The sequence below is a fragment of the Pristiophorus japonicus genome, chromosome 20, assembly GCF_044704955.1.
Source record: "Pristiophorus japonicus isolate sPriJap1 chromosome 20, sPriJap1.hap1, whole genome shotgun sequence".
NCBI lineage: Eukaryota > Metazoa > Chordata > Chondrichthyes > Pristiophoridae > Pristiophorus > Pristiophorus japonicus.
The window spans coordinates 88,589,244-88,600,909 of NC_091996.1; the positions used below are offsets into that span (position 1 = coordinate 88,589,244).

Sequence of the window (11,666 nt, forward strand, 5' to 3'; positions counted from 1 at the left end):
TGTGTCACCATGCCATATTGGATCAGAGAAAGAGTGAGACTGAGATGTGTCAGCGTGCTTTATTGGATCAGAGATAGAGTGAGAGTGAGATGTGCCACCATGCTTTATTGGACCAGAGTGAGAGTGAGATGTGTCAGCGTGCTTTATTGGACCAGAGTGAGAGTGAGATGTGTCACTGTGCTTTATTGGACCAGAGTGAGAGTGAGATGTGTCACCGTGCTTTATTGGACCAGGGATAGAGTGAGATGTGTCACCATGCTTTATTGGACCAGGGATAGAGTGAGATGTGTCAGCATGCTTTATTGGACCAGGGATAAAGTGAGATGTGTCATCGTGTTTTATTGGACCAGGGATAGAGTGAGATGTGTCACCGTGCTTTATTGGACCAGGGATAGAGTGAGATGTGTCACCATGCTTTATTGGACCAGGGATAGAGTGAGATGTGTCACCATGCTTTATTGGACCAGGGATAGAGTGAGATGTGTCAGCATGCTTTATTGGACCAGGGATAAAGTGAGATGTGTCATTGTGTTTTATTGGACCAGGGATAGAGTGAGATGTGTCAGCATGCTTTATTGGACCAGGGATAGAGTGAGATGTGTCATTGTGTTTTATTGGACCAGGGATAGAGTGAGATGTGTCACCATGCTTTATTGGACCAGAGTGAGAGTGAGTTGTGTCAGCTTTCTTTATTGGACCAGAGTGAGAGTGAGAGTGAGTTGTGTCAGCGTGCTTTATTGGACCAGAGTGAGAGTGAGCTGTGTCAGCGTGCTTTATTGGACCAGTGTGAGAGTGAGATGTGTCACCGTGCTTTATTGGACCAGAGTGAGAGTGAGATATGTCAGCATGCTTTATTTGACCAGGGCTAGCGTGAGATGGCAGTGCTTTAGCCTGCTTTATTGGACCATGGATAGAGGGAGAGTGAAATCTTTTAGCAAGTCTCACTAAACCAGGGGTAGAGTGAGACTGAGATGGTTTAGCACGCCTCATTGAACCAGAGGTAGGATGGTAGGGAGAGCTTTCAGTGTGCCTTAATGAACTAGAAGGCTTGACATGCCTTACTGGGCGAGGGGTAGTGCATAACAAAGGTGTATCAGAAAATGATACATTATGAGCACGACGAGACCTTACTGGATCTCTCTGTCGAAAAGGTTCGGAAGGGTCAGCATGTGAAATCGCGGCAATTATTTGGCAGCCTTCAGAATCACATATCAATCCAGAAATAGGGTGGGAGTTTGCGACGTGGGGAGTTTGTACCGCCAGTAATTTGGGGTTTACAGAGTCACACGCGGGCCTGCAGACCAGTTGGAATTTCTGTTCACAACCATTTCCTACTTTGCTTTTAGGGTCTTTCTTTCCCTGTGGACCATACTTCCTGATTGAAACTTCTGGGCTCTGAGGTCTCGATGTTGTTCTGTGATTCTGCCGGAGTCTTGCCATTCCCAATTCCGTCCTCTGTCGAAATTTGTCAAAGGCCGCACATGAATCCATTGCGGCCCCAAGTCTTTGGGAATCAAGGACGGGCCTTTGATGGCCACCTTCTGAGACCTGCCGTGTGGCACCTGCTTTTGTCCGACTCCTGGAGTCATTATTCGCCCGCTGATGCTTTGAAAGGCATCTGCCCAATTCTGAATTGGCTGGGCAGGGTCTATCTGCTATAACTTGCATTGGTTCAATCGTACACTTAATAGTGATAGGGGTTGAGTTCTGCTTGTTGGGGTTATCTATATTGGAGCATAATAAATCTGACCTGGGGGGGAGCTGTTTTGTCATTGGCACCTGAAAGTAAAACAAGAGAGTGTTGTATATGTGTAATATAAATATTTACTCTGTACACTCAATGTACAGTTACATAAGACTACTGGATATACCTTCACACTGTATATACTATGCTTGCACCACTAGAGGGTGCAACTGGTGGAGACCTAGGGGTCACCTGTACTCGACAGGTAACCAGGTATAAAAGGGAGCTCACCTTATTGTACCCTCACTCAGGAGCTGCAATAAATGGACTAAGGTCACCACAGTTCAAGTACAATACCTTACCTCGTGGAGTCATTATAGAGTGCTTACAGACACAACAACTGGCGATGAGATTACGAATTTCCACGCGAAAATGGCTAACCTTGGCACGTTTCAACAATTCGCCGATGGGGAAGATTGGGAAGCCTTTGTGGAACGGCTCCAACACTTCTTTATTGCGAACGACCTGGCGGGAGACACCCCGACCTCGCTGGCTGATAAGTGCAGAGCTATCCTGCTCAGCAGTTGTGGGCCCACCGTCTATGGCCTCGTCAGGGACTTGCTAGCCCCAGAGAGGACAACGACCAAAACATATGTGGAGCTCGTAACGATGATACAGGAACAGCTCAAACCTAAAGAGAGCACCGTCACAGCCAGGCGCCGGTTCTACACCCACTGGCAGCCCGAAGGCCAAGAAATCGCAAAATATGCCGCAGACCTCAGACGATTGGTTGCACCGTGTGATTTTGGTGACCACCTCACCGAAGCGCTGCGGGACATCTTCGTGATCGGAATCGGCCACGAGGGCCTTCTCCACAGGCTGCTCTCTGCGGACACCACGGTCACCCTGCAGAAGGCAATTAACGTCAGCCAGCCGTTCATGGTCTCGGCCTGTGATTCCAAGCGGGTAACTCACCCCCAGGACTCTAACCGGCAAGTACTGTGAACCGACTGGTGCCTTTTAGAGGCAAGGCTGCTGCAAGCGGTCTCTCTCAGGGTAGAGAGAACAGAACCCCGAGTCCCGCAATCCTGAGTCCACCACATGGGGCCAACCGGCCAACCCCATGCTGGCGCTGTGGAGGAAATCACAGGGCCCACCAGTGCCGCTACAAAGACTATACTTGCAAAGGCTGTAACACGAAGGGCCACCTCCAGCGAATGTGCAAGAGAAATCGCACTCACCGAGTCGATGAAGAGTTGGCTGACCACCCGGAGTCCAGCGACGATGAAGAGAGAGTCCATGCGGCAGCTCAGCCCCCCAGGAGAGCTGGTGTACGGAGTGTTCACCTGCTCCACCGAGAGTTCTCCGTTGAAAATGGAAGTTGAAGTCAACGGTGTTCCAGTCACGATGGAGGTGGACACAGGGGCGAGCCAGTCACTGATGAATCAGGCGGCCTTTGAGAAACTCTGGGACAATCCAGTCGAACGACCTAAAATGATCCCGATCCAAGTGAAGCTGCTCACCGAGACAAACGACACCGTCCCAGTCGTTGGCAGCGTGGATGTCCAGGTGTCCCACGGCGCGCAATACACAAGTTACTGGTGATGGTCCAACGCTGCTAGGAAGAAGATGGATGAAACAGATCCGTTGGAGCTGGGAAAACCTCGAACCTCCGGCGATTGATGTCCTACGCAGCCCCGAATTTGGATCCTGAGAAACCAGCCACTCAACTCGACTGCGTGGAGACGACACAGACCGCTCAGCCCGACTGCGAGATGATCCACCCGAAATGACCCGACCTCACCTTCCAGGCTCCAGTGGCAGGACTCCGGAGGAAGAAAATCGGCGCAGAGGGCAACTTCCCCGGCTTCCTCGGCAGAACCTGGGGAGAAAAGGATCACCGCAGCCTACCTCGTGGAGAGAAAGAAGATGGCGCCCGCACCACGAGGTGAAGCGCCTGAAGTAAAGATGGCGGCGGCCAGGCCGCGAGGGGCAGCGTTGAGGGAGCGACACGTGATGCCGAGCAGCGAACCGGATTGGGGTAAAGATTGCAAGGCCCTCTTAAAGGAGACCGGCAACCTATCACAATTAAAGGGACAGCTCCACTCTTTGTACAGCGATGCTGGTGATACACGATGTAATTGACAAATGCAAGTATGTAAATGTAACTAGCCCTGTTGAGTCGGGCGATTGCGGTCGGAGCCAATGTATTATGACAGTAAATGAAGCAATGATGTGCGATACCGGGTTCTACATGTACGCTGACAAAACCAAGGGCAACCTCCCATCGGGAGCACCCAGGTCCAGCGGGCTACCCGATCATGTAGCCTGCACCTCCGGGGCCAATGTGATACCCCAGGGAGTGTGGCCACACACAGAGGGAGCATACCAGCTGCAGGGCCAGCGATCAGCGGACGGCAAAGATACCACTACCGGTACCCTGCCCCCGATCGGCTCTACCTCTCTGGCCACCAGGGCCAGTACCGGGAGCAAGAGGCCAGCACTCCTCCAGCCCTCCTCAACGGGACCTGGGATGACCAGGCTCCCACTATCGCTGAAGAGCAGCAGGGAGACACCGCAGCCCTCAAAGGAGGACAGGGAGGCCACACACCCCTGTGGCTCTGCCCAGCACTAGGCCACGGCAGAGGCCCTGAGATCCAGCCAGGGCAGCGATCTGAGCCCACCCAGCTGGCAGGGGACACAGCGTCGCCATCAGACAACCTGGACACAGTCCGGTCACTCTGAAACTAGCGTCCTCACCCACCTGCACCGACACACCCCAGGGGCAAGACTGTGATACCACGTATGTACCTTACCTTGTTCCACTACTGCAGAACCCAAACAGTGATGTAACTAATCCTATGTTTTTGTTCTTTCCTTCTGTACATGTATGCACATGCAGGTGTTGAGCCACACACATGGTCTATGTATGGGGGGGGGAATGGATGTATATAGCCATGGACACACATGGATCACACCCAGAACCCACTCAACCCCCACTGCAACCTCTAACGGTCCACTGCTGACCATTTCCCAATGTCGTGGCAATAAGGACTTGGGGGGGGTCGACAGGGTGAGAACCAGGCCAAAGCATAGACAAGGTGCAAGGGCTTTGGGCACTCAAGTCTCGGGCCAGAGCACACAATGCAAAGGCCAGTGGCACAAGGCTTAGGGGAGAGTGATGTTGTGTATGTATAATATAAGTATACTCCCTGCACACTCAATGTACAGTTACATAAGACTACTGGATGTGCCTTCACACTGTATACACTATGCCTATACCACCAGAGGGTACAACTGGTGGAGACCTAGGGGTCACCTGTACACGACAGGTAACCAGGTATAAAAGGGAGCTCACCTTACTGTATCCTCACTCAGGAGCTGCAATAAATGGACTAAGGTCACCACAGTTCAAGTACAATACCTCGCCTCATGGAGTCATTACTAGAGTGCTTACAGACACAATAGAGATTAGACATTTGTGTCAGCCGTGGCTCAGTGGGCAGCACCCTCGCCTCTGAGTCAGAAAGGTCATGGGTTAAAGTCCCTCTCCAGGGACTTGAGCACAGAAATCTAGGATGACACTCGCAGTGCTGAGGGACAGCCGCACTGTCGGAGGTGCCGTCTTTCGGATGAGTTGCTGAACCAAGGCCCCGTCTGCTCTCTCAGGTGGACGTAAAAGATCCCATGGCCACTATTTCGAAGAGGAAATCTCCCTGGTGTCCTGGGCCCAATATTTATCCTTCTGCCAACATCACTCAAACAAATGATCTGGTCGGTATCTCGTTGCTGTTTGTGGGAGACTTGCTGTGCGCAAATTGGCTGTTGTGTTTCCAGCAGTGACTGCACTCCATTGGCTGTAACGCGCTTTGGGGGCATTGTGAAAGCTGCTATACAAATGAAAATTATTTCTTTCTGTCAGGTGACTTGACCAAGATTTGGAGATTGCCCGATAACAAGGCAAGAAACAGAACCTGTGTTCTATCTGAAAACTTGTCTAACGGCAATAACACTGGCCACACCGTTCTCCTCTGAGGGACTGCTCCCGAGCAATGGCTTCTCTTCCCACCCACGCACAACTGCGGAGTTCCTCGATTCATGTTCCTTGCTGTCGCACTGGCCCTTGGCGACGTTATCCGCAGGCGTAGGGGTCAGTTTCTGACCACCCTCAAAGCCCTCCCTGATAAAGTGCAACATCCCCACCGACACCTGGGAGTCCCCGGGCCAAAGACCAGACCGCCCTAAGGGCAGGAAGAGCATCCGGGAGGGCGCTGAGCACCTCGAGTCACGTCGCCGAGAGCGTGCAGAAAGCAAGCGCAGGCAGCGGAAGGAGCGTGCGGCAAACCAGTCCCACCCACCCTTTCCTTCAACCACTGTCTGTCCCACCTGTGACAGGGACTGTGGCTCTCGTATTGGACTGTTCAGCCACCTAAGGACTCACTTTTAGAGTGGAAGCGAGTCTTCCTCGATTCCGAGGGACTGCCGATGATGATGAGCATGCGGAAGAAGAAGGTGGGTATTGTGTATGTAGGCACTCTGTTAATGACTCCACGAAGCAGAGCTATGGCACTTGAACTGTACAGACTGCAGTCCTTTATTGCAGCTCCTTGAGTGAGGACACCAAGAGGTGAGCTCCCTTTTATACTGGGTTACCTGCAGTGTGCAGGTGACCCTTAGGTCTCCAGCAGCAGCACCCTCTGGTGTACAAGTATGGTATATACAGGGTGAAGGTACATTCAGGTCTAGTGTTACAGTACATCATTGGGGATACATAACAGTGAGGGTTGGAGAAAATCGATGGGCATTAGGGTAGAAAAGAATTACCTTAAATCTTGAGGTGACTTGAGCGGCAGAGTGGAGTCACAGCAGTTGAGTCTCTTGCAGTGGAGTCCAGTACATCAGCGCAGGCCTAATGGGCGAGGAATCCAGGAGTCAGGGAGTCACGTTTGAGCAGTTGAAAGTAACACAGTGAGAACAAAGAGTGAACAGGGTTGGGGGGGTGCGGGGGGGAGGGTTTGCTGATGGGCCGTGGGCCCAGCACAGCTTGTGTTAAACTTGCAGCTTGAACCTAATAGTTTGGGCTTAGTTGCACCCACTAACAGAGACAGGAGAACTTAAACAGTGGAAGGAGATAAGGGGCTATGGGGAGCGGGCGGGGAAGTGGACACGAGCCCATGATCGGATCAGCCATGATCGTATTAAGTGGCGGAGCAGGCTCGAGGGGCCGTATGGCCGACTCCTGCTCCTATTTCTTAGGGAAGAGAGGAGACTGGGGGAGGAAGGACAAAGGATTGAGTTCCAGAGCAAAGAAGCCACCCAAGTAAGGAGCCACCTTAGAGGTTCCATGACTATACTGTCACCTCCTCCCAACTCGAAACCTTCCCTGATTTCTCCCTTCCTCTGGAGCACCTAGGAGGCAGAGTCTCAGAATAAGGGGCCGCCCATTTAAAACGGAGATGAGGAGCAATTTCTTCTCTCAGAGGGTTGTAAATCTGCCCCAGAGAGCTGTGGAGGCTGGGTCATTGAATGTATTTAAGGCGGAGAGCGACAGATTTTTGAGCGATAATGGAGTGAAGGGTTATGGGGAGCGGGCGGGGAAGTGGAGCTGAGTCCATGATCGTATTAAATGGCGGAGCAGGCTCGAGGGGCCGAATGGCCGACTCCTGCTCCTATTTCTTATGTTCTTAACTCACATGTGAGCCATTAGTTAGACTTCGTCCTGCCCCTATTTCGTATATGTTCATTATCAGGTGCGATATAAATCACATCATCATTGCCACAGGCTCTTTCCAGTTCTTAAAGGGGAGGTTCATTGAGGCTCCTATTTCTTATGTTCTTATGTTTTCCCCGTCGCTTTAACTCACCATTGGCAGCCACGCGCTCAGCCACTCCTTTGAGATTCTCTCTCTCAAACCCCTCCTGAAGCCTTCCCAAAGCCCAAAATCTTCGAGCCAGCTTTCCGAGGGCCATCCCCTCCTTTGTGGAGTGCCTGCTCTCCGCACCCCTCTGGGAAGAGCCTCTGTCGGGTTTTCTACGTCGAAGGCACTGTATAAAATGTTTCTAACACCCCCCCCCCACCCCCAGCGCCCCTTCCCTTTACCCAGAGACCAGCAAAGCCTCCATTTAAAGAGGCGGAAATCTGCAGTCAGCGTCACAGAGCAGATGGTGGCCACCCCGTTGTTACCATCTGCAAAATGGTAACCTCCCAAACCCCCTCCCCCCTCCTAGAATCGTAGAACGATAGCAGCACAGAAGGAGGCCATTCGGCCCATCGTTTGTCTGTGCCGACTCTTTGCAGGAGTGACCCAATTAGTCCCCCTCCCCGTACCCCAGCACATCGTATTTATGCAATTCCCTTTATAAAGGCCTTTGCTCTCCTGACGTTGGGACGAATTCCCGCGCCTCCCCACCCACCCCCACCCCCCCACTCGCCCCCAACAGCCCCTGGGGGTGCTCAGGTCAAGTGAGGCGTGATCCCAGAAGACAAGAGCGAACTCGGGACAGGCCGAGGATTGGGCCGAGTCTGCAGGGCTCAGCGACGCGTGTCCCGAAAGCAAACGGGCCATTGAGGCGGCCCCCGTTGGGAAACTGATGGTGATGTTTGATTGCCTAGAGGGGATATCTGTATATATATAAAGCCCCTCCCCCCGCCAACCCTGGGCCAGCACGGAAGTGTTTCACCAGGGGCTTTATGGAGAACTTCGTGACCCCCGACCTGTGAGAGAACAGCTCCGCAGGTCGGGCTATAAAAGAGCTGGGGGCCACACCACTTCAACCTCCAGCGCGAGCTGCTCCAAGCGTGCGACGATTTTGAGCTGGGCGACTGGGTGACGTCATCGAGACCCTGGTCGCCATTTTTGGAGCGTGGGCAGGAACATCGGCGGGGCCCAGGTACAGAGGAGCGGGAAGGTCGGGGCGGAGGAGCGGCGAGTGTTTGTGGCGGAGGTGCGACAGATGAGGGGTACGGGGGCCCAGAAGAGGCGAGGGCCCAGGGGCCCAGCCCACACTGTGCGATATGTGTGTGCGCACTGGGTCCATGCAGCAGAGCTGGTCTCCAGTCGTCCTGGTTAACCCTTGCCACTGGACCAAGACCTCGCTCTGTCAAGCCCCGTGTGGTGGCTGGTGTGCAACGGCCACCCCACGTTAAAAACATCCACCCACAGGCATCTTCCACCCCCCTCAATCGGAGTTCAGGAGCTGGAATATCGGGCCCTTCATCGAAACATCTGTGAACACGTGTGGAAGCAAGTCATCCTCGCTCGAGGGACCGCCTGTGACGATGATATGGAGAACAGTTTGACACTTACATACAGAACACAATCTGATTGTTGAGACCTGGCAAACTGCATCTCTTGTCTTCCTGCCTTGTATTAAATAAAAATAAATCAATCAGCCTCCTTAACATAGAAACATAGAAAATAGGTGCAGGAGTAGGCCATTCGGCCCTTCGAGCCTGCACCGCCATTCAATGAGTTCATGGCCGAGTTTCTCGCCATACCCCTTGATTCCCCTAGTAGTAAGGACTACATCTAACTCCTTTTTGAATATATTTAGTGAATTGGCCTCAACAACGTTCTGTGGTAGAGAATTCCACAGGTTCACCACTCTCTGGGTGAAGAAGTTCCTCCTCATCTCGGTCCTAAATGGCTTACCCCTTATCCTTAGACTGTGACCCCTGGTTCTGGACTTCCCCAACATCGGGAACATTCTTCCTGCATCTAACCTGTCTAAACCCATCAGAATTGTAAACGTTTCTATGAGGTCCCCTCTCATTCTTCTGAACTCCAGTGAATACAAGCCCAGTCGATCCAGTCTTTCTTGATAGGTCAGTCCCACCATCCCGGGAATCAGTCTGGTGAATCTTCGCTGCACTCCCTCAATAGCAAGAATGTCCTTCCTCAAATTAGGAGACCAAGTTTCTCCTTCATTGGCAAAACCACTGGCAACACGGGCACCGGGGAGAGCCCTCCTGCTCCTCTTCGAAATAGTGTCCATGCGGTCTTTCGGGGCCGAAATCGCGTACCGCCCCGTTTGGGGGCAGTAACCTTTGCCAGGACGGCCGTTCCGAGAATTGGGGGGAGCGACCCCCACCGAGGGGAAGTGCGGCACACTGTCGGACTATCTCACGGGGAGGGCGGCTCGTGGGCCTTGAGCGCGCCCGACTCGAAATGTTACGCAGGCCTCTCCGCGTGGGGCTGACGCGATTCCAGGACCCTCCCCTCCCGTTAAAAGGGGGAGGTGGGGCCCGCGGGAAATCCCCCACACACACGCGGCAAGTCGGAGGACAGCGCGAAATGGCGGCGCGCGCGGGACCCCCCCCCCCCCTTTACGTATTCGCCCCGCGAGCGGAGTGGGCGGCCCTCCGAGGCTGGTGCCGACATCGCTCGCGGTGGCCTCCTGGGGGCGCTGGCCAGTTTTCGCCGCGGGGCGTAAAAGGGGGTCGCCGCGCACGCCGATGATGTCACTGGCGGAGGCAGCAGCGGCCCGGGCCGTCACCGGTGGGGAGGCGCCGCTTCCGTCTGTGCGCCTCCGTTAACTCCTGCACGCTTTCTCCCGGGAGCCGGCAGCCTCCGGAGGCGGCAATGGCAATTACAAACCATGTGACTTTCTCCCCTTTTACGTCAACCTGAGAGGGCAGACGGGGCCTCGTTTTAATGTTTCATCTGAAAGGAGGCACCTCCGACAGTGCGGCGCTCCCTCAGTACTGCCCCTCCGACAGTGCGGCGCTCGCTCAGCACTGCCCCTCCGACAGTGCGGCGCTCGCTCAGTACTGCCCCTCCGACAGTGCGGCGCTCGCTCAGTACTGCCCCTCCGACAGTGCGGCGCTCCCTCAGTACTGCCCCTCCGACAGTGCGGCGCTCCCTCAGTACTGCCCCTCCGACAGTGCGGCGCTCCCTCAGTACGGCCCCTCCGACAGTGCGGCGCTATCTCAGTACTGCCCTCCGACAGTGCGGCGCTCTTTCAGTACTGCCCCTCCGACAGTGCGGCGCTCCCTCAGTACTGCCCCTCCGACAGTGCGGCGCTCGCTCAGTACTGCCCCTCCGACAGTGCGGCGCTCCCTCAGTACTGCCCCTCCGACAGTGCGGCGCTTCCTCAGTACCGCCCCTCCGACAGTGCGGCACACCCTCAGTACTGCCCCTCCGACAGTGCGGCGCTCCCTCAGTACTGCCCCTCCGACAGTGCGGCGCTCCCTCAGTACTGCACTGGGAGTGTCAGCCTGGATTTATGTGCTCAAATCTCTGGAGTGGGACTTGAACCCACAACCTTCTGACTCAGCGGCGAGAGTGCTGCCCACTGAGCCACGGCTGACACTGTTAAGGAGATAGACTGTCGGTCCTGCCATTCACCAAGCTCCCAGATGCCCCATTGCCTACACACATCCAGTAACTTACAAGGCAAATATTTTTCAAGCTGAAGGCTGCAGGAAGAAGTCTAACTAACGGCTCACATGTGAGATAAGAACGTAAGAAATAGGAGCAGGAGTAGGCCATTCGGCCCCTCGAGCCTGCTCCGCCATTCATTAAGATCGTGGCTGATCTGATCACGGACTCAGCTCCACTTCCCCGCCTAGGATGAACTCTCGATTCAGGCCGATTGCCTACTGCGGGGAAACCGCGTAGTCATGCCCCAGATGGGCAGAGAGGTGTTCATCAGAGAACTCCACAATGGGCACCCGGGCATTGTCACGATGAAGGCAATTGCCAGGTCACACGTTTGGTGGCCAGGGATAGACGCAGATCTGGAACTTTGTGTTCGCAGGTGCAACACGTGTGCCCAGCTGGGCAATGTGCCCAGGGAAGCCCCCCTTAGCCCCTGGCCATGGCCCGCCAAGCCTTGGTCACGCATCCATGTGGACTACGCAGGTCCTTTCATGGGGAAAATGTTTTTGGTTGTAGTAGACGCCTACTCCAAATGGATCGAGTGTGACATTTTAAATTCAAGCACATCCTCTGCCACGGTAGAAAGTCTACGGGCAATGTTC

The 11,666-nt window shown here is 54.1% G+C and overlaps 1 long non-coding RNA gene across 1 annotated transcript; it reads right to left on the minus strand.

The window, feature by feature from the left end:
* Nucleotides 1-605: 605 nt before the first annotated feature.
* On the minus strand, nucleotides 606-9,046 carry LOC139232997 (uncharacterized). The gene is made up of 3 exons (XR_011588129.1): nucleotides 8,992-9,046; nucleotides 6,509-6,593; nucleotides 606-1,779 (listed from the first exon to the last, which is right to left on the minus strand). It is a non-coding gene; the product is annotated as an uncharacterized lncRNA (long non-coding RNA).
* Between the last annotated feature and the right edge of the window lie 2,620 nt (nucleotides 9,047-11,666).